This window comes from Ursus americanus, chromosome 3 (assembly GCF_024610735.1).
Source record: "Ursus americanus isolate L20-20 chromosome 3, mUrsAme1.1.p, whole genome shotgun sequence".
Lineage (NCBI taxonomy): Eukaryota > Metazoa > Chordata > Mammalia > Carnivora > Ursidae > Ursus > Ursus americanus.
In genome coordinates, this window is record NC_142129.1 from 62,400,202 (window position 1) to 62,427,135 (window position 26,934).

The 26,934-nt window shown below is 34.1% G+C and overlaps 1 long non-coding RNA gene across 18 annotated transcripts in view; it reads left to right on the top strand.

Moving 5' to 3' along the window:
* Nucleotides 1-26,934, top strand: part of LOC123789238 (uncharacterized) — a 685,069-nt gene that overhangs the window by 457,703 nt on the left and 200,432 nt on the right. Inside the window, exon 6 of one of the 18 annotated variants that reach the window (XR_006778740.2) lies at nt 1,313-17,767. The exons of the other annotated variants lie outside the window; for them this stretch is intronic. This is a non-coding gene — a long non-coding RNA (uncharacterized LOC123789238). Of the gene's footprint in view, nt 1-1,312; nt 17,768-26,934 lie in introns of those variants that run through there. 18 annotated transcript variants of the gene reach the window in all.

A 26,934-nucleotide genomic window follows, 5' to 3' on the forward strand; every position in this document is an offset into this window, starting at 1 on the left:
CATGAGAGTTATAATTTAGCCTTCTCCTGAAAATTATCTCTTAACGGATATCATCTCATGTGAAATGTGTATATTTTAAGTCTTACTGACACTAATTAGATAACTCAGTGTCAAATATTTGAAGGCTTTTATTGTCTAACTTTTGGAAACCATCCTATCATAAATACTATATTGCATATTTGATTTCGATTTTATAAAAGGACAAAAGAAACTTGAATTACAAATGGCAGAAAGGGCATTTATAATTAGGTTTCGATGCAAGCAAATTAACTACTCAGGGATGTTATTTAGTCACACAGTTCACTGGGATTATCCTTATTTCTTTGCTATACTTGGATCTCTCCTTTCCCATGACGATTCTTCTAAACGTTCACCTCCCTGTAAGCCCTCAACTACAACTCTTCTTTCACACTCAGCAAAGAATTTGCTTCTCTCCTCACAAAGAAAACCAATGTTTTTAGCTGTATGGTTCTGAATAATCATAACAGCTTGAAAGATAAGTATTAATACTCATATCGAGAAAAGGAACTGGAAATTTGGAGATACTCACTTATCCAAAGCCTGCAGAGTTGCCACCACAACCTCCGTCGGCAACCGTTCATCTTCCCTGTGGGCTAGTTCACAAAGGCTGCCATAACGAAACCACAGACTGGCGGCTAAACGACAGAAATTTATTGTCTCACAGTTCCGGAGGTTGTGATCAAGGTGTTGGCAGGTTTGGTTTCTCCTGAGGCGTCTCTCCTTGGCTTGCAGACGGCCACTTTCTCTCTGTGTCCTCCTGCAGGCTTTTTTGGGTGCACATTCATCCTTGGTTATCTCTCCTGTGTCCTAATCTCTTCTTCCTAGGATGCCAGTCACTTTGGAGTAGGGCACACCCTAATGACCTCATGTTCATTTAGTTACCTCTTTAAAGGTCCTATCTCCAAATACTGCCACATACTGAGGTCCTCAGTTTAGGGCTTCGACATATGAATTTGGGGAGGGAGGCACAATTCAGTCCATAACAACCTGACTCCCCTACTCTGTATCCCAGTTAAAAGCAAACACTAGCCTGTTTCTCTTCTGCCAATAATACCCAAAGAAAACTGCTCAGTTGGGCTTATCAATGAGGTTTTTATTTAATACTTTTTTTTATTTTGAAATAACTTTACACTTATAGGAGAGTTACAAAAATAGTGGAGAGACTTCTCTTATACCTCTTATCCAGCTTCCCCTAAGGTTGGCATCTTATGTATCATAATGTATTTTCAAAATGAAGAAATTCACACTGTTGTAATAGTATAAACTAATTTATAACCTTTTTTTTTTTCAGATTTCATGAGTTTTTCCATTCCCACTCCAGTTTTGATGTCCCTTTCTGTTCCAGACTGCGCACCAGGATCCCATATTGCCTCCAGTCATGTCTCCTTATCTTGGGCCATATAACAGTCTTTCCTTGTCTTTTATAGCCTTAACAATTTCTAATATTTTAGATGAGATAATATGTAAAATGCCCTTCAAAGTTTATCTTTTATTTTCTAATTATTAGACTGGGGTTATATATTAGGTTATGTATTATGGCAAGAATACCACAGAAGTGATGCTTGCTTTTCATTCTGTCATAACAAGGAGTCCGTGATATCCATATGCCGCATTACTGGTAGTATTAATCTTGATCATTTGGTATATTAGGTTTCTAGGGCTGCTATATTAATTTACCATAAACTTGGGGGCTTGAAACAATAGAAAGTGAGTGTCTCACAGTTCTGGAGGCCAGAAATCCAAAATCAAGTATTCATTCCCTCTGGAGGCTCTGAGGGAGAATCTGGTGATAGCCATCCATCCTTGATGTTCCTTGGCTTGTAGCTGAATCAGTCCTGTCACCATGTTGGTCTTCATATGGTCCTCTTCTGTGTCTATGGCTTTATCTTCCGCTCATTTTAAGGATACCAGTAATTGAATTTGGGGTCCATCCTGAATCCAAGGAGGTTCTCATCTTAAAGATACTTAATTAAACCTATGAAACCCTATTTTGAAATGAGGTCGTATTCACAGGTACCTTAGGTTAGGAATTGGATATATTTTAAAGGCAGGGGGAAGAAATCTCACCTAAAGTTACTATTCTTTCATTTCTAATAAATAAATACCTTGAGGGAGATATTTTGAGACTATGTAACTATTGAGACTATGTAACTATCTTATTTCTCCACAGACTTTCCACCTACTAATTTTTCAGCCATTAGTTGATCTTGCCTGTTGTTCCAATAGCAATTTTCTACTCTTTTCATCTAATAGCCATTTTCTACTCTTCTCATTCTTTCTGCATACATTAGTTAGAATTCTCAGGTAAAAAAGAAAGCTCACTCACTCTATCTATCTACCTACGAATCTGTCTATCATCTATCATCTATCTATCAGTATTGTGGTCACCAGATTTTACAAAGAAAAATACAGAATATCCAGTTAAATTTTAATTTCAGCTAAACGATGAAAATGTTCTTGTATATGTTCCATGTATATTTGAAACATACTTATATACAAAATATTCATTGTTTATCTTAAATTCAAATTTGATTGTGTGTCCTGTATTTTATCTGGCAATTCTATTCAGTATAGACACATAAGTATGTAGTATGTCCTATGGGTTGTAATCTAATACTGTCATTTTTTATTTTGCTGCTCAAATTATTCCAGCTTCGATTGACCATTGGACATTCTTTCATACTGGTTTCGATACCCTTTCACCAAGTCCCCATTTTTTTGGATCCCTTTTTTATTGTCTGACATCATAAAATGCTCTAGGCTTATCTTGTATTTTCAGAGTCCTAATTCCTTTTGATGAAGAATGGTATTTAGGAATCAAGATCTGGGCTGAAGGTGTGTTCATTGCTATTGGGCTATCATTGTTTCAAGGACCATTAAGCAGTCAGAGCTTGGAAATGTATATATGCATATTACACATGCATAGACACATACATTAGATTTATTTCTGACCTCCCTATATGTGGTGGGTACAATATTGTCCCCCTAAAAATGCCCATGTCTTAATACCCAGAGCCTCTGAATTTGTTACCTTACATGGCAAAAGGGAATTTGCAGGTGTGATTAAGTTAGGGATCTTGAGATGGAGAGATGATCTGGGTGGTCCCAATGTAATCATAAAGATTCTTAGAAGTGAAAGAAGGGGGCAGGAAAGATCAGAATCAGAGAAATTTAAAGATGCTGTGCTGCTGACTTTGGGAAGGAGGCCACAAACCTAGGAATGTAGACAGCCTGTAGAAATCTAGAAAAGGCAGGGAAATGGATTTTCCTCTAGAGCTTCCAGAGGAGAATGCAATACTCCCAACACTTTGATTTTAGTCCAGTGCTCCCCCTTTTGTACTTATAACCTCCAGAACTACAAAATAATAAATCTGTGTTTTTTTTTTTTTAAAGATTTTATTTATTTATGTGACAGAGAGACAGCCAGCGAGAGAGGGAACACAGCAGGGGGAGTGGGAGAGGAAGAAGCAGGCTCACAGCGGAAGAGCCTGATGTGGGACTCGATCCTGGATCGCCAGGATCACGCCCTGAGCCGAAGGCAGACGCTTTAACGACTGCGCTACCCAGGCGCCCCTAAATCTGTGTTGTTTTAAGCCACTAAATTTGCGGTTATTGGTTATAGCAATAACAACGAGTTCCTACTGATTTTTTCAGTTCTGATCTAACAAACCAGGGTTCAATCATGCCTTTCTCCTTTCCTTATTTGTAAATTCTTTCTCCAACAATGAGAAACCTATCTATCACTGTCTATAGTATATTGACTTATATGTTCAACTCTACTATGCACATAAATTAGTGTCAGAATTTCTAACCCATACCTCTGTATGAAACTCTTTCACTAACTAGAGTACATCATTTATGTATAGTGTACTTTGTACTTAGCCTTTTATCCTCCAGTCAAAATACTATTTTCCAAAGCAAATTACATTATTTTCTTCTCCACCTCCTTCAGTTGTTAAATTATTTATTTACATATTCTTATTTAGATTTACTTACTATAATTTACATATTATTTATTTTAGTTTCCACCTCCCATCTTGGTTGACATTTTATTAATTTCACATTCAGTAAAATTCACTACTTACGGTATACATAAATGGGTATTGATAAATGTATAGGGTCAAGTATCTTCCGACACAGATACAATATATAAGGGTTACATAGCCTCAGTATTTCCTTATCCTGTTCATTTGTACTTAATCCTACATCCTACCTCTTACCCGTGGAAGCCATGCATTTGTTTTTCTTCCCCATAATTTTGTATTTTTCAGGATATAATGTAAATTAAATCATCAATATGTAACTTTTCAGGCCTAACTTCTTTCAGTTAATAAGAGCAATTAAAAATCACTCATGTGATTTTGTGAATCAATAGTTTGTTCCTTCTTATTGCTGATAGTACTCCAGCACACACACAGTTTATCACACACACCACAGTTTATTCACTCACTTACTGAAAGACATGTGGTTGGTTTCCACTTTTGAGGGGTTATGCCCCAGGGTTTACGATATCTATTTTTAATTAACCAGTTAAATCAATAATGATTTCCATTTCAATTGTGGTGAAAGAAGCGTGTGACACTATACTCCACATTTCTTCCTCCTACCCATTATTCTACTTTTTTCATATATTTTGCTTTTATATCAGCTACAGCCACATAATATGTCAGTACTAATTTTGCTTTAAACATTCAGTTCACCTTGAAAGCAATTAAACTAAGAGAAAATGAAAATGAATGACTTATTTTGACTTTATTGGATTTCTAGTAGTGCTCACATATTTGTATAGATTTCATCGTCTGTCTGGTATCATGCTCCTTCTGTGTGAACTACTAACCTAAACATTTTTGTAAGTTAGGTAGGAGAAATTTCCTAGCTCTCTTAAACATATTATTCATAGATGAGGCCCTGAGATTTTTGGTAAAAGAGGGAAAGAAAAACAGGAAGAATGAAGGAAAAGAAGCTTATTTCAACCTAATTTCTCTAGGATCTAAGGTGTGATACATTTCATATGAACTATTTTTCTACCGTTACAACATTTTATAAAATTATGTGGTGCATTTGGTTTCATAAAGTTAATCCATGGTATCTTACGTATTAGAGCTGTATCATCTCCTCCTACAAAATAATAGTTCATGTTTAAAACATGTCATATACATATACATACACATACTGCTATGTGTATATAAAAATATATACAATATGCATCAACCCATAAAGACACACACAAAACTGTTTACTATGATTACTTAAGCATGTAAATGAGATTGAGGGTTGAAAGGGAAGTGTTACTTATAATCTGTGTATTTTCATATTCTTTGGATTTTATTATTGGCATATATTGTATACATTTCTTCAAAATAGAAAAATTGTATTTTCAAAAGTTAACTATCTTAAAAACACATCAGGGGCGCCTCGGTGGCTCAGTGGGGCGCCTGGATGGCTCAGTCGTTAAGCGTCTGCCTTCGGCTCAGGGCGTGATCCTGGCGTTCTGGGATCAAGCGCCACATCAGGCTCCTCCGCTGGGAGCCTGCTTCTTCCTCTCCCACTCCCCCTGCTGTGTTCCCTCTCTCGCTGGCTGTCTCTATCTCTGTCAAATAAATAAATAAAATCTAAAAAAAAACATACACACATCAAATTGGTTTTTCCTCAAATGTATAAGCAATGCTGCACAAAAACTATATAATTTCTAAAATCTAAGACTGCTTATAATGTACATTCTCTAAGGTTAGAAGTATGAGAAATTGTAGGTTCTATCTCTCTTGTTTTTAATTATAGATTTTAAATAACATAATCATTCAAATTTTTTGTTAATCATTTCAAATCATTAGCCCTTAAAGAATTATCCTATATTTACTGACTCAAACAAAATAATGGTGGAACCAAAGAACACATTAGTCAGTTATTACTACTGACTAAACAACTAAAAATAGGCTTCCTTAAAAATAGGGGGACTGATATTCAGCATATTTGTACTTTTCCTGTTTTGTCTGATTTTGTATTGCAGATCTCTAAAATTTGCTCCAGAATCTTTCTTGTCCATCTGGAACCATCTTTGAATACTATATCATTGCTATGCCTCACTCTAATGATTTAGTGGACTTATAAATCATTAGAAACACCGATCTGGCTGATGATGCATTTGAGTAATACATCATCAGAAAAAGGTGCTGAGATGATATATTACCCCAAAGATGGCGCTGTGTAGAATAGAATCCAGGAAGACTTCTAGTAGCTGCACAGAGTGCTTACTTTGGAGAGGGCTTCATTTAAAAAAACATTCACTCTTTTGGCTAAATTTTAATCCATCATTAAATACCTTGTTACAAGACTTCCATTCTAACCATTTGTTCCTAAAATCAGACATTCCGGGAAATATATCACGTTTTTGAGGGAATATTATTCTTTCTTCGTCAAGAAATGCATTGACGTGATATTTTGGAATTTATTGAATATTAATTTTCTACATCTCTCAGTGATAATATGTAAGACTGTATAATACAGAGGTGCTTTTCATCATCAATATTAATAATCATTTTGCATATTCTAAAATAGCAATACTAGAATAATGTGACTCAAGAGACACATCTACAATCATTATTAACATAGAGCCATATAATTCCTATGTGAAGCATAGTCCTTAAAATAGTATAATTTAAAAATAAGTTCTCTCGACCTGTGGATTAAATATGAGTTTTATATATCTCGAGAGCCAAAGTTCATAAATCTCTTAATATTTAATTATTATTATTCACTCTATTGATTTTCTATTTGTGAGAAATATTGTACCGTATTTTTCATACTAATTGACGTCTGCACTCTAAAATTATTTTGTTTTGTTTTTAAATAAAAAGGAGCAATGTGGCAAATGAAATAAGCACCCTTACACACTTTTAATATTAATATAAAATGATATAATCATAACCTTACGCCAAAGCCTTACTCTGATGTGAAAAGAAATGTCTTATGGGTTTTGCAGATTTTTCCTCTCTGATGATTCTGATGCACATTTGGGCTCATTAATCACTGTTCTAAAGCACCTGAGTGCCTTGGATTTCAGGGGGAAAACTTGACCCTTGGATATTAAAGAAAGAAGAATTTTCTTTTATTTTTCCTCCAACATACCCCACTCCCACCCTGCCCAATCCAGTTCCCATCTAATTCCTGTCCAAAACCAGTGGGCAGAAAATTTTATCCATTCTTTTCAGGATAAATGTTGCTTTCTACTCAAAAAGAGGCATCTTACTTGACCCACTGGGGACGATTTCAATAGCCAGAGACTACATCCAAGAGTATGGGTGTTAAATCACCTAACATGAACACCCATAATCATGATCCCTTGCCCTGTAGCCGTTACTTCTTCCTTGTTAGGGGAGAAAGTCAGCTTGATCCAGCCTGCCTGTGATGGTCTGACCATCTCCTTTCAGCACACATCTCATCCTTTAGGATAAGCAAAAATGATCAGGCCTAGATAGCTCAAATCCAGAGCAACAACAATAATACTGAATATTTGTTTTATATAATCTAAGGAGTCTTAATTATAAATATTCACCTATTTTCGTTACTAAGCAGAACTTTTAACGTATTCATTTACAAATTCTCCATTTTGTTTACTTTCAAACCACTCAAGTCTTTTCCAAGGACAATAGAGGGTATTTACTTTACATCTGCTTGATTAAATGACCTGATAAAGTGATTCTTCCCATATAAAGAAGCTGTTAGCTTGAAAAGGTAAATTCCAATCTTCTTTTTAGATGGTAGAAAATACTTATGACTTTGAAATTGGCAGTTTTTCCTGCCAGGCTCCACAGGATGTCTCATTATACAAGCTTCAGGGAAGAAATTTAGACACTTTTTTTTAAAGGCTAAGAATGCTTTTTACACACAGGCACAATAATTCCTCTATGAGGAATACTAAACAAATAATCCAAAATACAGGAAAAGCTACCCTCAAATATATGCATAGAAATATTATTGACAATAATGAAATAATAGGAACAATCTAAGTGTCCAACGATAGGGGACTGCAGGCAAACCACAGGGAAAGTCTTTCTAGCTAATGTTAGAATATCTCTTGGTTTTTAATAGCAAAATTTCATATAATATACCTTTCTTTCACTATAATGTTTGTCAGTCATTATAGAGGAAAAATTTTTATTTGTATTTTTAAAACACAATAAGACATTTTTAACAAAATGGTATTTGGGAAAATCTTGCTACATTCCAAATAGATCAGTATTTGGTTACACATTTGGAAAAGCATGCTGAGTCCAAAAAGAGGCAGATATCTCATGGAGGTGGCTGGCCATAGAAAGATATTGCATGATTGCATCCAGGATTCTGCTATAATGGACATTTCTTTAAAAAAATAGCTTGATATTGCTTTTGCATGTGACAAAGAAACTTATGACTAAAATTCACATGTTGATGTTTTCCTCAGATTTCTTTATTTTTTTAGGGAAAAAAAAGTTAAGCTTCTGCTAAGCCCCTATTCCTCCCTCATATTTTGACCTTCACTCCTTTCCCAGATACAGTGAATATCATGAGTTTGGTGTATATCATTCTTATGCATATCTTGTGTTATTTCACACACACACAAGATCATGTAGTATTTTGCGTATTTTAGAGTACATAAATATTATAGTATATGCATTTTTTTCAATTGGTTATTTTCACTCAGTGTTGTAATTTTGCAATATCTCCATGTTGTCCTGTATCAACCTAGTTCATTCATCTTAACTAGTATTTTATATTCTATAGTGGGAATAAACCTTTCCTCAAGATATGAATCATTAATTTTTCATTTTTTAAATATTTTAAAAACCTGACAATTACAATAAACATTTTTGTACATCTCCCTCCTTCTGATACCTACTCATATATAATGTTGCTGGGTGAAAGGGAGCCAGGAATTTCCTTCCCTTTGGGTGATCACGAGCCTGTGGTGCCAGTGGAGACCATATAGGTTGCCTAGAGTTCCATCTCACCCAAAAGTAACAAGGCACCTCTCTCCTACTCACTAGGGTGGTATCAAAGAAGACTAGTGGAGAGTCAGGACTATCACTGCTTCCCAGATGTAGTGAGGCCACTCCTCTATGATGTCAGTAGAGGCCACTTGGGCAGTAGTAATGAAGCACTCCAACTCCTCCAGCCATGGATGTATAAAAGGAGGTTAGTGGAGAGTCAGAAGTCTACTTCTGTCCAGCAGTAATAAGGAGCCTCTGCCTTGGGTGTGGATGGAATCTGAGTGGAGAACCTGGGCTTCTACCCCCACCTAACACTAACAGGGCAGAGTACCCTTCCCCCTTCCAACAGACAGGTGTCAGAGGAAGGCAACTAAAATAGGTTTGATAAGGCCCTAGTTTGATAACATAATGCTTTTAAAAAGTCTAAGTTTCAGTAGAAAATCATCTGGTATACAAAGAACCAGAAAGATCTCAAAGTGAATGGAAAAGGACAATCAATACATGTCAACACTGGGATGACAAGAAATGTTAGCATTATTTAACAATGATTTTAAAGCAGCCATTATAAAAAAAATGTGTCAATGAGCATTAGGAATAAATGAAAACATAATAAACAATAATAAAAAATAATAAAATAGAAACATAATAATAAAAACATAATAAGCAAATAAAAATTTTAGAACAATAACCAAAATTAAAAACTCAGTGTACAGGCTCAATAGTGGAATGAAGAAGAAGATGAAAGAATGAGTGAACTGGAAGCTGTAGAACAATAGAAATTACCCAATATGAACAACAGACAAAAAATAGACTTAAAAAAATATGAACAGAGCCTCAGGGACCTGTGGGACTATAGCAAAAGACTGGTGTGACCTGGATGAATCTCCAGAGAATTATGGGGAACAGAAAATACAAAACAACAACCCCCCCCCAAAAAAACCCAAAAAACAATCTCAAAAGAATATATACTGTATGACCGTTTATATAATATTTTTGAAATTAAACAAAATACATATATGTAGTATATGAGAGAAATGGAGAACAGATTAGTGGTTGCAGGGGTTAAGAAGGGGGCCAAGATGGGAGTGGAGTAGTATGGCTATAAAAGGGCAATATTAAGGAATCCTTGTGGCGATAGACGTTTTGTATCTTGACTCTATCAATGATAATATACTTGTCAGGCTAATATACCATAGTTTGTTAATTTCTTTAGGAGAGACTCCAAATGCAATCACATTGAGGATTGGGTTTCAGCATAGGAATTCTGGGAAGACATGTTCAGTTCATGGCAACAGTAGAGCCATATTATTGCCAAGAAGAGTTATGCTCAATCAGTGCTTGTTGGTGCATTTCAACAGACTTCAATCACTTATTAGATAAAAATGGATTTTCTTTGTTGATTAGATTTAAAATTTTTAAGTTATTAATGAGATTAGACTTTTTATATGTTCTTATATTTACATGTATCACATAGTTTATTTATATTTTTATATATTTATCTGACTTTTAAAAAGTTAAATATGAAGCCCCATTCAGCTTATATTTGGACTCTTATTGTTATCCTTATTAACTCATATGAGCTATACATTTTTTAAGGATTTTTATTTCTTGACAACAATTTTGTAAATATTTTTCTTTTTCTTTTTTTTTTTTTAGTTTGTCTTGTGATTCTGTTTGTTTCTTTTTTAAGTGGGTATCTTTGATGCAAGGAGATTTAAAAGAACTATTTTCAAAACAATAGATCGTTTCCTCCATGATTTCTTCCATCGATCTGACATATAGAAAGTTCTCACCTATCCCATGATATGACAAAATATTCAATTATATTTTATTTGGAAGTTTTACAGGTTTTTAAAAAATCTTACATTTTCACCTCTCTAGAGTTTATTTTGGTATAAAGTGGGGATCTCAGATGATACTTCTTTCATGAGACCTAAGGCAAAGAGTTACTTGCTCCCGCAACAATTTGTAAGGTCATATATCCTTTTCTAAGTTATTAAAATGAATGAGGTCTCCTTTAGCATGTGTTTCTCTTTAAAATTTAATCCATTAATTAATTGGTTTTAAAAATTTGAATATAGTTGACGCACAATGTTACTTTAGTTTTAGGCATACAAGTTAGTGATTTGACTTACCACCAGCTACTGTCTGTTCTGTTACATGGTTATTACAATACTGTTGACTATATTCCTTATTCCTGTGACTTACTGATTCCATAATTGGAGGCCTATGTATCTCCCTTTGCCCCTCACCCATTTTGTTCAAACACCCTCCCCTGCTACTGGCAACCATCAGTTTGTGCTCTGTATTTGTATGTCTGGTTCTGCTTTTTGTTTGTTCATTCACTTGTTTCTGCTATTGTAGGTATGTAATACTGTAGACACTTTCACTGGTGTCATATTTTCATGATTCTTCCTCATACATATGTTTAAATACCTGGTAGTGTTTGTCCTCTGTTTCCTCCTGAACAAAAGCCTTGCTTTTCAAATTTTCTTTGCCACTCTTGTTTGCTCAAGTGTTTTAAAAAGTTAAATAAACATCATAACATGAATTTAACAGTTTTTAATGTTTTTATGTACAAACAAGCATATTAGCATGAGAATTATTTGTCTGCTTGAGAAAAATTGTTTCTTAAAACTTCATGAATTGTCATCTTTCAGGGCAAGAGAAGATAATTTTCTGATAAATTTTTGAAGAATTTATACATATATTTGGAATGTTCATTTTACTTAGGTAATTTAGGCAATTTATAACTTATTCAGAAAAATGACCATTTAACTGATTTTGAAGTTTATCCTGGCAAAGTTTTATATAGTACTTTCTAAAATTATCCAGGCATACTTTATTCTAAATTTTAGTTCAAAATTTTAAAATGTATTTTCTTTCTAATTAATTATATTTGTGAAGCTTTGAATATATTGTTGAATTTTTTCAAAAGAATTAGTTCATGCTTCCATTTATGAAACCTAATTATCATGAGTTACTCTGCTGCATGTGTTTCTAATTTTAATATTTTATTCATAGTCAATGTATAAATGACCATGTTATATATAATTCATATGTAATACATTAGGTAGGTATGTAAAATATATAATTGTATATAATTATTTCTAATTTATGCAATTGTATACTTAGTTTTTAAGATAAATATTTTGCTTATAAACTACATACTATTTATATATCATATATATAAATTAAACTTTTTTTCAAAATTTAATACGCAATAATCTATTTATTATGTTGAATAAAAACCAAGGTCTTAATCATTTAGATAAATTTTGTAACTTTTGATGCTCTGAATTTAGTTCATATTCAAGGATTTTGATGTATTTTTAGAGTGTATGAGTTTCTCTTCTACACTGTAGGTACATGAAAATTTAACATTCAACACTTGTGATTTTGTTTGTTTACTTAATATATAATATTAATACTTGTGGTTTGGGAATGGCTTTTTTTAAGAATTGGTGGTGGTTTCCTTAGTGGCTTAGCATATTATCATATTTTTATTATTGGTTATCATTGATATTATTGATATTATTATATTATCATATCAAAAAATATTTTTAAAATATTCCAAGCCTGCTTCAAATGTTGAATGCTCCATAAATGTGCATAAGTATACATACATAGATAGATGAACAGATAGGTAAATATGCAAAAATGCTATTTTAATATATGAAAGAGTAACATGTTAAGTTACATTTTGTGATCTATTCATTGTTAATTGCTAAAAAGATAAGCTTGTAGAAAATAAATTATGGAAACTATAAATTAGAGACTACAAACCTCTTGAGGACTTGTTCAGTGTGATAGAGGCATTTTATAATATTCCTATTTATCACTGTAAGAAACTGTTAGTATTGAGAATTGTTTCCTGCTGAAAGTTGATATTAGTAAGGTACAAATACAGAACATAAGTAAAATTATTTCTCCTTTCAGTTAAGTACATTATATAAGCCTTTTAAGTTAATTTTTAAAAATAAATTTATTTGTGCAGTTCCAATGCACACGAATAAATATAATTCCTTTTACTGAAATTGGGATTTCCCTCTGTTTGGAGGAGGTGTCCTATCACTTAACATTTTTTTCCCAACTGCAGTTTGACTATTTCCCAGAAGGACATTTCCTTTAATTTCCTTTTGGATTATCTAGCTCTCCGGATTTAAATTTAAAGTTTAAAAGAACCATTTGATTTTAATAACTTTTATGTGTAGTGCTCCATTGAATTTGGGCTTTAGCACATAGAACTACTTTTCCATAAGGTGATTTCTAGTAAATCCCTGTGTGTAAAAGCAAGATAAACACACATCACTGAGTTTGTTATTGCAATTAAATTATTGGATTTTTACATTTGAATATGTTTTGAGCGTTGAAAAGCATGAAGAGCCTGTTTTCTCATGTCGGTCATGGACACTTTTCTGACATTTAATAACTTGAAATAAGCCTGCCAATATTCTTAAATGTTTCAGAATATGAAAATGCTACATATTTCATATGGGAAAACAAATTCAGTAAACCACGTTTGCTTAATAGCAACCTAGATAAACTCTTCCACAGAGTTCGTTTTGTGAAGTCTAAATTCTTCTTTAAAATACTCTAATTTAGATTTTCCCATTAAAATATTTGCCCTCTTATACAAATCTTCTTTTATATAGTGTTTCACTTATTTGGTTCAGACTAAATTTGACTAAATTTGCTCTCACTGAAATCTTCTTTTAATGACCATTTATGTGCACCACTAATTATGAGCTATATGTACTCTACCAGTACTCTTGATAAATGCACACTTTAGCATCAAGTGAGTAGTAGAGCTAATTTATCTCTTCATATATATAGTCATTCATTACTCAATGTCATTCACTTATCCCCTAAATCACTTATACAGTTATCCAAAAATATTTTTTTCACTTGATGAAACACTAGCATGTATTAGATACCCTGTTGATCTTGAAAAAACTTTTAAGCCAAATTTTCCCTTGTGTAGTGAGTGTAGTGACCATGAGTAGACAATGTGAACTTCTAATATTAGACTTAAATGCATCTTTCTCAAAACTTACTTCCACTACAACCAATACAACCAGTACTCAGCATGGAGCCAGACACTTCATTGATGCTATTCTTACTGCAGTTTTCTTAATTTTATGAGAACGTGTATGTGTGTATGCATGCATGAGAGAGAGAGAAGTGATGTGGTAGTTAACTTTTATTGGTCACAACATAGTTATGGGTACATATGAGAGCAGTGAATTCTCAATTGACCTTAGAATTCCATTTTCCAAATGATATATTAAACTGAAAAAAATACTAAGAACAAATTACATGTTACCAAGGGTTTTTTTGGGGGGGGATACAATATTAACAAAACATGCTATGTTTAAAATTATTTAGGAATAATAATTTTAAAAAATATTTTATTTATTTATTTGACAGAGCGGGAGACCACACGTGAGCACAAGCAGGGAGAGTGGCAGGCAGAGGGAGAGGGAGAAGCAGTCTCCCTGCTGATCAGGGAGCCAGATTCGATTCCAAGCTTGATCCCAGGACCCTGGGATCAAGACCTGAGCCGAAGGCAGATGCTTAACCGGCAGAGTTACCCAGGTGCCCCTAGGAATAATAGTCTTACAAGAAAATATCAGAAGAGAGAGAACATTTTTTTAGAGTTATGATTTTTGTTCAAGAGCCAGTGTGCTAGGTAGCCCCTCCAAAGTGTTGTATGTGATAGCGTTTATATTTATTAAGAAAAATTAGGTTACACATAGTATATAAAGCTAGTGGGATAGTATTGGTCTCAAAGCATGTGCCATTTTTGCTGACAGGTAATTAATTCTATTCTTTCTCTTTTTTGTACTTCATTCCAAAGGTACATTAAATCTCTAATGTAAACACTTTAGGTGATAACAGACACTATATTTCTTGGAGAGACAAAATTAGCTCCTATCTATTTTGAGAATTAACCAAATTAATTCTCTTTTCTGATTGGTAAGTTTGTTGTTAGTCTTATATTTTCTGTAGACTTGGGTTGAGAATGATGTCACCACTGCACTAAAAGTTGGCACAGGTTTTTTATATACTTCATGAGAGTTATTTTTCGTGGTATTATTATTCTAAATAAATTTGTTCCCTTTGTTTTTCTTCTTTCATCTTTGAATTAAACAAATATCCACATAGAATCTTCTCTTTGAGAGAGACTGCACAAGGCACTCTGCTTTGCCTCAGAGGAATGTAAAGGTCAATGCAATGGTTGATATCGGTGCTGAATGGTGGTACAAAAAACTATGGACAAAGGGAAAAGTAATTGTAACTTGGTGGATAATGTGCATTTTTTACTTTACTTTTTTTTTAATAGCTTTAAATAAAACCTTAAAACACAGATATTGGAAAAACAAATATATTTAATTAATATGTTTTTAATTCCTACTACAGTTTAGATTGTGCCGAGGATATTAATCTACATAATTGAAAAAACAAAAGCATCAGACCACACAAGTCTTGGGTTCCCTAACTGAGAACGATTTTGATAGAGAAAATAATCTCATCTGTGCTAGTTTTAAATAAGAAAATACACTAGAAATTTCACAAAATTTTAGAAACTTAAATTCTGAAAGTACCACATGGCCTGAAAAGAGACTAGAACCAGAAATTGGAAACATCAAAATAAATGCAACTGTCTTCTGTTTTCTAGCATTTCAGGGTTTGTTACCTCCTTTTTGTCCCCCAAGAAATGGTTCAAAATTTTATTTTCTTTCTTATGTGCATCCTTCTCTGCTAACTTCCAGCTCAATACTGGTAAACTGGAGTCTACATTCTAAATTTTAATTCCCAGGAGGGAAAATATGATGGATGCAGCTTAGATCAGGAAACCATCCTTGGCTAGCCATCTATTACCCATGACTGGGAGTAGGGTCAGGTCACATCAAGGGCTATTGTTTCCTGTCCAATGTTGAAAGTTCTCTGTAAAAGGGTCATAAAGAAGCGGTAGTCATAGGTTACTAGATTCAGAAAATTTAATCATTTTGCTCTGAACTGTCTACATTTCGTCTGATTTATACCATGCTTTAGTTTGGATGGCACCTAAAATAATCTTGCTCATGAAATGTAATTTTTTAAAATAATAGCACCTGCAGAATTCAACAGAAGTGTGTAAGTTTCTAAGATAGTCGAAACGAGGTCTTTGAGAGGAGAAATGGTTTCATCAGGTGTGCTAGTAAAAAAAAAAATAGTATAATAGAGTTACAAAATAGCCTTGGGGTACAAAATATCAGTGAATCTATTGTGGTAATTCAAAACATAGTGGCCGCAGTTGGAAATAAACTGATATCTGGGCATTTTCTCACATAAGCTTTCAGCTATTATTAGACATGCCATAAATCAATATGGTTCTACACCTAGTATCTTTCTCTTCATCTCAATCCACACTGTACCCATTAGTGATCATGTTGTGTTCTACTGTCACTCACCTAAAACCAAAACAACACAAATTTTGGTTTTCGAAGTTACAGCTTAAACATATAAGAGGTCCGCACACTGGATGCGTGTCTGGGTAATCAGACCACCTCTGCCCTCTGGAAATTTATCTCTTATGAGATAGAAATTTGATCATCAGTATCCTCCTTTGTAATTAAAGACCACTCAGACAATTGAAGTACATATACAGAGGCTTAGGATTAATTTTTCCTTTACTAGTTTGTTTGAGGGTTTTTTTTGTTTTTTTTTTTTTTCCTTTTCCAAGTTGAAATGATTCTATTTGATGCTAACTATGTAACTCTGTTTCTTATCCTATATATCACGGCTTGGGCATCTTCACAAACCATTTATCTATCAGAGGTAAAGAAACTGCTTGATTCTTAGGAGAGAATAAGAGTAGCAGCTGGAAACTTATTGTTAGTCTTAGTAGTTTTATTTAATTTTAAGGCCCTAACCTGTCCTAGTCAAGGATAATTTGGTTGTAAAGAGCTGAAACCCACTGAGAGAAACTCAGTAAAAAGGGGAAAGAGGTTATTATGTAAATATAGCAGAGTCTTAAGGAATCCAAATGAAGCAAATATAGCTAGACTTTATAGCAACTGGATCTCTCTCTCTCTCTTTCTCTCTTTTCCTTCCTTCCAACATCTTTTCTCCTTTATGGTCTCCACTGCTTTCATTTGTTTTCATATTCAGTCTTCTCCTCTCTCATCCCGTTGTCGATACTTCGTGATGGCCAACCTAAAGCTGTAAGCTTAGTCCCCAAGACTCAACGATCTTTCAGTTCAACACTTCATAGTTAACTGATGTATTTTCAGGCCTTGCTTCAAATTTTGAACTGGTAATATAATTATTTCAATTTCAGTCAGGTGTCCATAGCTGGTTAGCCCTGGCTGGGAATGGAGGCAGATTTAATATTGAGGTCTCCTCTTTTAGGGCTTTAGACAAGTCAGATTCTCTAGGAAAATGTGGCTGTGTGGGAAGTCCTTTGCATTTTCCACATAGCTCTTGCAGTTCTGAATTAAGGTTTGAAAAATTATTAACTATTAAATATCTATTATATATTAGGCATCTAGCTTAGGTTTTATTGTATTTATTTAATATTATTTTTACAATAATCCTGTGATAGGTAAGTGAATTATTACTACCTATTAAAATTTAAAAAAATGAGAGCAACTTTAAATGATTCTTTGGTAGGAGGATATATAGTGGAAACTGACAAGAAGAAAGTAACCCACATAGGAAGGAAGGTAGGAAAGAAATACCCAATATGTCAGAAAATGTCAAATGAATAAAGGAATCTTTGAAAAAGGAAACAATATTGAAAAATTTTGAAAAAGTATTGAAGAGAAAAATAGTTGATGTCTCTTATAGCCATGAAAGAAAGAGAAAGAACACTTAGATAACATTTTTTATAATTTGTCCAAGAAAAAAATCACAAAACGGATTAATTCGGGCTAATATATATATGCACACACATACATATACAGAGAGAGAGAGAGAACATTTGCTTGGCCTTTTTTGGTTTTTGGTTACTGGACAAGTGATGACAAGGTTGCATCCACTTTGTTTTGGTGCCTCTCTTTATCAGTATCTAGAGATTTTTCACTTGGGATTTGACAAGGACAACAATAGGATTAAAAACAAATACAGAGAATAACCACATAGGCTTTGAGGAGGACAGGTATCTGCATATGATTCTGGGGAAGTTACTTAAACCCTGTAGGCTCTGAAATAGGGATGTTAATACCCACCCCACAGGGTGGTTTTGACGACGAAGTGAGAAAACTATGAACTAGAAGAATATATATCATAAATGAGAGTGATTACTAATATAATGGAGCAAATTTCATACATTATGTAACCATGGCTGCAACTTGCTTTGTTTTTTGTTTGTTCTTCTTCACCAGAATATTATTAAAGCAATATGCCAATAATGACAAGTGCAGCTTCTTGGTCCTACTCCTAGATCCTTGCCTTCTCATCATTCTTGTTGTTTATTCTGAATTATTTGTTTGCTTTTGGTCCACATTGTCTTGATTTCATTCTATTGCCAACTAATACACACACTGCAGTGAGTTCTTGCATTTTGTCAGTGATTTTTCAAAACTGTCCCATTTTGGAGCAATAAATTATATGATTACCACAGCTATTAGAGGAACTGACTCAATTAGCTATTTCTCAGCCCAAGTCCTTGGTGGTCCTTTCTTAGTAGATGAGCAACTCTTAAAAGTAAGAGTTCCCAAGGAATTACAAGAAGCCGATGTCTTGAATCGAGCTTTTTTTTTTCTTTTTTAAAGGAAACTATAAATAAGACCTCAGATTGTGAGATTTTGATACAATACTACCATTCAACAAACTCCAGCCTCCCTTGAGTCCTACAGGTTCAGCTGAGAGAAATAACCTTGGTTTAATTGGAAGGTCTGAAGAATCCTGCTTTATACCTTCTGGTTCAGAAGTTGAACCCCCTTGGACTTTCCTTATTTACCTGAATTCCCAGAAGTCACAAACATCAGAAAAGGGATGACAGCAAAGTCTTCAGTAATGATAATAGTCTTCAAAAATGATTACGAAGAGACCAGGGTTGAAAAAAAAGGATTATAACATATGTAAAACTAACATATTTTATCTTTTATGGATGCAGAAATTCTCAGCAGTTCAGAAACCTGTGCAATCATGATGCTGTGAAATTTCTTTGAACTCTCCTAATTTGGGTTTGATGCAGCCCATTTGTTTAAAATGTTTAATAACTTATGCACTAATTGCTTGTTTAAAGCCACACTGACTGGCAAGCTTTCTGTTACTACTGATAAAATATAGATCACCCTGAATATTTATGCATAATTTGCATGTGAGTGACACTTATGATTAACACAAACTTAATTTGTTAGTGAAATAAAATTTAAAAAATGTCTTCATATGTTCTACTGAAATGATTAGCAGAGGTCATTAATCAAAGAAGTTTCTTTTGTTCTTAATTTTATGCCAGATGAATGAATAAAGATACACAAAAAAAGACTATTTGGTTGGTCTTGGGCTTCCATTAAAAAGACTTAATTTTTTAATGAGCCAGATAATTTCAGAGCCTAAGCTACTGTGATGCAATTAGGCATTTTTAAAAATGTCCTTAACACTTTCATATCACGAAGTTACATATGTTTCTGTCTTGCCAAATTCATTCTTTCATTTAAAAAACTGTGGGACTTGGCGTATTTTTAAGGAATATAAATTTTTAACTCTACTTCACCGTCCCTTGCAATTATAGAGAAGGACATTAATTTCATCTTAAACAAACTAAACCTTAACTCATTTATCTTCAACAAGCTAATGAAAGACAGGGTCCAATCCACAAAAAAGTAACCAAACCTCATTATGAAGCCCAATTTCTCAACTCTCTGGATCAGGCTAGGAATAAGGTTATTACGATCCTGAAATTAAAATTGAAAATTAAGTGATTTATAAAGCTTCACTTAGTTATTTTGAATTCTTCTCTACCCCTCATATCCCAAACAACTATAGGTTAGATTTTCTCCAATTATGTTTTAGTTTTCTAGTAAGATCTCTGCTACTTCTTCCTCTGTTATACCCTGGAGGTATTGGCTAGAAGAATACCCAGTGCAGAAGGAAATAATCTTTATGTTCACAGGTGACAATTGAAAATCACGAGAATTCTGAGATCCTTTCTGCATTCTGCCACAATTTAAAAAATGAGATCCTGTCTTTGGGTGCAAATGTTTCTTCACTTTAAAAAGATTGAGTTGTGACTGAGTCAAGTAAGGGGTTCAGAAATTTTGTTTTTGGAACTATGAATCCATTAATGAGTAAAACAGGAAGCGGTAGTCTTGCTCTTATAAACTCTCAAAAAATGGAGAATCATATCTGATTACAATAGGAATAATATGTACTCTATTTAGGACACCTGGGTGGCTCAGTTGGTTAAGCATCTGCCTTTGGTTCAGGTCATGATCCCAGGGTCCTGGAATCGAGTTCCTGTCAGGCTCCTTGCTCAATAGGGAGCCTGCTTCAACCTCTGCCTGCCACTCTCCCTGCTTGTGTTCTCTTTCTCTGAAAAATAAATAAAATATTTTTTTAAAAATATGTACTCTATCTAGCAATGTAGAAAAATGCAAAAAAAACCATAGATAGATATAATTAAAGTAGAATTAGTAGAAATGGAGAATGAAAAATGTTTTGTTAGTACTGTCCAGGGGGGCAAGTGATCTTATTTTAAATCCCTGGCCTCAGTTGTATGTACAGAAGTAGATATAAATATATACAGAAGTGATAAAAAGATGACTTATCAAGGTATAAAGGAGAGTGAATAATTATGACCTACTTTATACAGTCCAACTATTTTTGTAGATACTTTTTGTTTCATTCATATTGTGTGTTTTCTTATAGATTCTCCCATATCTTAGCCTTGCTATGAGTAATAATATTCATGTGTAAATTGTTAGCTATCATTGTTATTTTTGTTAAACATTATTTAACATTGATTCAAGTCAGTTTGTTTGACTAATCCACTTTCAGACAGCTAATAACTGAGTTTTTAATCTATCACGGAAGCAGACTATGATTAATGGTGAACACTAACAAGATAATATGGAACATTAGTTCCTGTCTGAAAAATATTACCTGACATTTCTAAATAAAACGTGAGTTTAAGAGAGGTCATTTTTTAGGACTTCCTGAAGCTAATTTCATCAGGCCTAATAACAGTGCCACATGTTTCCTTAATTAAAAAAAAAATCTAGACATCAAATGCATTATCATCACCAACATTTAAGACCTTTCCTTTGATCAAAGAACTATGACTAAACCCAATGTTTCAAAGGGGTACTAATGCACACATGGGTTTCTCACAAACAATGATTTGAATGCAAGGAGGAACAATTGGTTGATGCATAGATGATACAACATAACATATATTTGTTTCATTGCTGAATGACAAGAAGGGCTCCTGGTTACAGAGAGACGAGTAATCCTCAGAGACCTTAGAGCAGTCATGGAAGATTTCACAGAGGGAAAGCTTGTGTTGACTTCACAACAGAGAGATGAGGAGCCATGACAGAAGCAGGAAAGTGGCAGAAAGCAGGGAGCACCACCAATTTTTTTTTAATTTTATTTATTTATTTATTTATTCATTTATTTATTTGAGAGAGAGAGTGTGTGCAAGCAGGGAGCGGGGCAGAGGAAGAGGACAGAGAATCTTAAGTAGACTCTGTACTAAACACGATCCTCATGTGGAGATTGATCTCACAGCCCTGAGATCATGACCTGAGCCAAAACCAAGAGTCAGACATTTAATAGACTGAGCCGCCCAAGTGCCCCACTACTGAATTTTTTTTTTAAGATTTTATTTATTCATTTGAAAGAAAGAGAATGAACAAGAGAGAGAGAGAGAGAGCCCAAGCAGGCAGAGGGGCAGAAGAAAGGGGAGAAGCAGACTCCCCACTGAGCAGGGACCACCCCTCCCCCCCCATTGCAGGACTCCATCCCAGGACCCTGGGATCATAACCTGGGCTGAAGGCAGACACTTAACCAAATGAGCCACCCAGGCTTCCCTCCAACTACTGAATTTTTAAGTCAGTGATAGGATCAGTTTAGCTGAAGTGTTTTGAGTCTTGGGGTTTTTTTTGTGTGTGTTTTATACATGAAATAAACAATGTATTATACGTTATTTTAACAGTTCAAACAACATCTTGTTCTTACAAAAGTGTGTGTGTAGGGGAGATTTTGTCCTTCATTGGAAAATATGCATTGTCCATAGCAAACACTTCCAAGTTATTTGATTCTGATTGATGGGAGCTATTTTGAAATTCCTTAAGTTATAGATAATTGGTAGCAATACAAAAACAATGTATGTCTGTAGACATGCTGCATGAATTTTGACTTGCGTGGTGCCAAGCCTCCTATCTCTGTTGCTGCCATGGAAAAATCAGCATTCCCTCCTTTTGCACATTCCTTTCTGTGTTCTTAATCTATAAACGTATTTCCTTCTTGGATTCTCCTTTGAATTGGTTGCAACATCTCACCAGTTTCCTCACTGATGTGTTAAAAGCTTAAAAACAGATTCATTTTTATATGTGTATGAGAATCATGACTTGACCTTTTTTGAAAATTAGCTTTTAGAAAACAGATGATTCCAAAATCCCACTATTTCATTTGGAAGACTGGAAGTTAGACAATTTGTTTTTCAAGTTTATCTTTGCAGACATAATTGTTTTCAAAAATCAGACTTCTTTTCCCAATAGAATCACACATCAATGAAAATACTTCCAATATTTTTAAAATGTTATTTCCGTAGCAGAAGTTTATTCTACCAAAGTGGTTGTTCTTTCTCCCATCAATAAATGTTTTTGTTTTGTTTTGTTTTGTTTTCTGGAAAGGACAGATTAACTGTTTTGTTTTGTTTTTCTTTAAATATCTGCCAGGGCACATTCTATTGATAGTCTTTCACCATCACAGAAAAGGTCAGCAAATTTGAACACATAACTTTTTATAAAACAAAAGTAAAAAAAATAAAATACTTCTAACCTAGCTTAGAACTTACCCACTGTATGACCTTAGTTCAGTTATTTTGCATCATTGTAACTGTTTCCTTGCTTGTCAAATGGCAAAACCAACCAACAAAAAACAAAACAAAGCAAAAAAACCCCTACATATATCATAGGATTGTTGTGAGGTTTAATGAGTTAATCTATTAAAAGTGTTTAGGGGCACAGGTTGGTTTAGGTGGCCCAGTCAGTTAAGCATCCTACTCTTGGTTTCTGCTCAGGTCATGATCTCAGGGTCCTGAAATCAAGCCACTTCAGGCTCTGTGCTCAGCCCAGAGTTTGCTTGAGGTTCTCTCCCTCTCCCTTTTCCCTTCCCTCTGCTCACACTCTCCCTGTCTCTCTCTAAACAAAATAAAATTTTAAAAAGTATTTAAAACTATGCTTAACACATAAGTATTATTTAGGTGTTTGAATACCTGTAAAATGGGTATAAAACCAAATCTATTTAGAAAGATACCTTGACGAGTAACAGTGACATTGCATGTGAAGTGCATAGCATTGTTTCATGTTTGTGGTTAAGTGTTTAATCATTATTATTGTTACTGACATCAACTTCATGAGATGATGTGTTGGCAGTAATGGTAAAAAGGAGAGGAAATACAAAAGGTATTATGAAAACATTTACATTTGATGATCTCAAGAGAGGAAATGAGAAAAATTACAACTTAAATGAATTGAGCCTATTTTAGTACTTTAAAATATTGTCCCTGGGTCTCTCTTTTTTTTTTCAACTTGGTCTGATCTGAGAAGATCTAATTTCTTCTTTTTCTATACAGTGAAAATGAACATAATTTTATGATCTCAGTTTTTAGTATGTTGTTCATCTTTCTTATTGAAATACACAGTGTCTTCTGCATTGTAAGGATAGTTGTCACACAGTGTTATATTAATTTCAGGTATGCACCATAGTGATTTGACAATTGTATACATTATTATTCAACCCTCACCACAATAAGTATAGTCATCACCTATCACTATACAATGTTATTATTGACTATATTATTATTGACTATATTTCCATGTTGTATTTTTCATTTTCATGATTTATTTATTTTATAACTGGAAGTTTGTACCTCGTAAACGCCTCACCTATGCACATACTACATTCTTTGGAAGGAAAACACTATATGCAGCCCACACTAAGGGGCTCTACTTCTTTGAAGATGAAGATCTAAAAAAATTATTTGAAATTCTCCTGCATGGGAAGTTTGTCTCTTCGTTCCCATTTATATATTTGTCCAGTCATGTATTTTTATCCATATGAACTCATAGATATTTATTTCATGATTTGAGTTGCAATCTGATACTACTTTATTTATTTTGTTGCTCAAATTGATCTTGCTTTAGTCATTGGAAGCTCTTTCAGTTGGTTTCTGTGTCCCTTGACATACCACATTACTGAAGGGTGGGTGTTTTTGTTTTTGTTTTTTTAACCCTTGCTTTCAGACACTATAAGATTCTCCAAATCCTAGAATCAGCCATTTCTCCAAGGAGCTCTGGTTCCTTTTATTGGAAAATGGTACTGAAACCAAGATCTGGGTGCTAGGTGTATTCCTGCTACTGAGACCTGGATTTTTTTTTTTTTTTTTTAATTTAGGTTCTCTATTCACCAACAAAATGAATGTCAGTCCACCAAGTTTTTGCAATATCTATTTTCTACAATTTCCCAGATTTTCATTTATATAAGCATTTCCCCTATGTCACCAAGCCTACCATAACAACTTCTATAAGATCTTTGTATACCAAGTCCCAAATCCAAGTTATTTTGTGGTTGGTCTCCATTATTATTATTTTTTTTTCTTGTAAAGAGGTTCTTCATATGTTGTGTCATTTTGAATTTAATTCTGGGCATTGTAAATGTTACATGGTGGAGATTTTGGATTATTTCATATTCTTTTAAAGAATGATGAAATCTTTTTGTAGCAGACAATTAATTTGGACAGACTCAAATTGCAAACTCCATTTCTTAGTCCACAACTCAAATCTCAGGTAAATTATTTTTTCTTAGCTTGAGTCTATCTCACATGGCTCAGCTTGAGTCTACACATGATTCAGCGGTCACCTAAAGATTCGATCAGTGTTAATCATTTGGGGCTATTCTTTCCTCACTTTGCATTGGCTCTGCTTGCCCTGAACTCTGTCCTCTAGTTCTTTAAGCTGGAAAGACTGCGGGCTTTCAGTCACAATTTTAGCTTCTCTGCAGTATCATCTTTAGAAAGCTTAAAGGCTAATGGTGATAAAAATGAATAACTCACCCATGTCATTCTCTTTTGCTGAATATTAACTCCCCTCCAGAATTAACTTGCCTTATGTTTTGCTCTATAGTGCCCTCAATTCATTTTTTGTTTTTGCAAATTTTTTTTTTCTAGTTAATAGTTTTTATCTGCAGGGGAGATGTGTTTGGGGGAAGCTTACTTGACCATGTTGGAAGTGGATCCCCTTGATCACTTTAAATTCTTGTTTTGATTTTTTTTTTTTTAGTTTGTTTTATCTTATTTTGTTTTTGTTAGATTGTTTACCACCTAGATGAGTTTTCCTAGCAAATTTGCTGAACCACCATGTGGTTAGAAATCTTGATGTTGAATCCCATTTAGCTCTCGTACTCGGCACCAAAGTATATGCCAGACAATTTCCCTTGCAGTGGTTTAATAGATTGGATTTATCTATAGTTTCCCCATATATCATGTGTGCACTACATTGGAATTCCAGTTTGTGCAGGGAGAGGTTGACTTCATAGAGAGTGTCTCCTGCAGATTTTTTAACTTGTGCAAGCCCTGGACTTTTTCTCCGATTCTTTATGCCTTGTGAGGCCCTGAATCCAAAGTCCAATTTCATCTCAAGGACAATAACAGTTTTAATGCTCTATTTTATTTCTAGTTTTCTGCTTTTTCTTCATTTTGGACCCTTAAGTGTTATTTGCTTTCTAGCTCACTGATACTTTTAAACAGATATAGTTTAACCAAATGACTGGTTGTTTATACTCAGATGAAAAGTTTGGATCAGTCAGGACACCTAATAGGCCATGCCACTAACAAGCGAGTACTCCTCGATTTATGATCCTTGCTGCTTCAGCAAATTCTACCCCTGATACTTTATTCTTTTCTTCCTATCAGACATAAGCATTCCATTGTCATTACAGATTACAATATGGCTATCATGAGAATTATGTATTCCTGTATATTAAATGATGATAACATGTGATTATCACAGATAATAACTAGTAGGAGCTTAGATTCCTAACGTCCTATGAATATCACTGGGACAATAATAAGTAACACATGAATCACATTTCATCACTAAATTAAAGTAAAAGAAAATAAGGCCTAGAGGGGAAAAGAAAAACCTATCAAAACACAGTGAAATTACTAATGAAGAGATATGACTCCATTTGAACATAAGAGAATAACCTAAAAGGGGCGCCTGGGTGGCTCAGTCAGTTAAGCAACTGTCTTCTGCTCAGGTCATGATCTCAGGGTCCTGGGATCCAGCCCCAGGTCAGTTTCCCTGCTCAGTGGGAAGTCTGCTTTTCCCTCTGCCCCTCCTCTTGCTCATGTTCTCTGTCTCTCTCTTTCAAATAAAGAAAAATAAAATCTTTAAAAAAGAGAATAACCTAAAAAATGGCAAGTGGGTGTGTCAGAAATGTTTAAAATAGTTTTAACATACGTTTGGTTAAATGTTCTTATTTGGGGAAAATTTAGCTACATCTACAGCCTCTCATTTGTGAACAAAACAACACTTTAAGAAAACAACTATATTAAGAGAAAATAAAATTCACATTGTAGGGGCCAAGGGAGGCTGCCCCAAGATGAGACACTTGATTATTCTGAGTTAAAAGTCGTCAAAACCCAGCAATTTTAGAGAAAGTTCTTCAGTGTCCTCTCAAATGCTTAGATTCACATTGGAAAGGAGAGCACATACTTGGGAAGAGA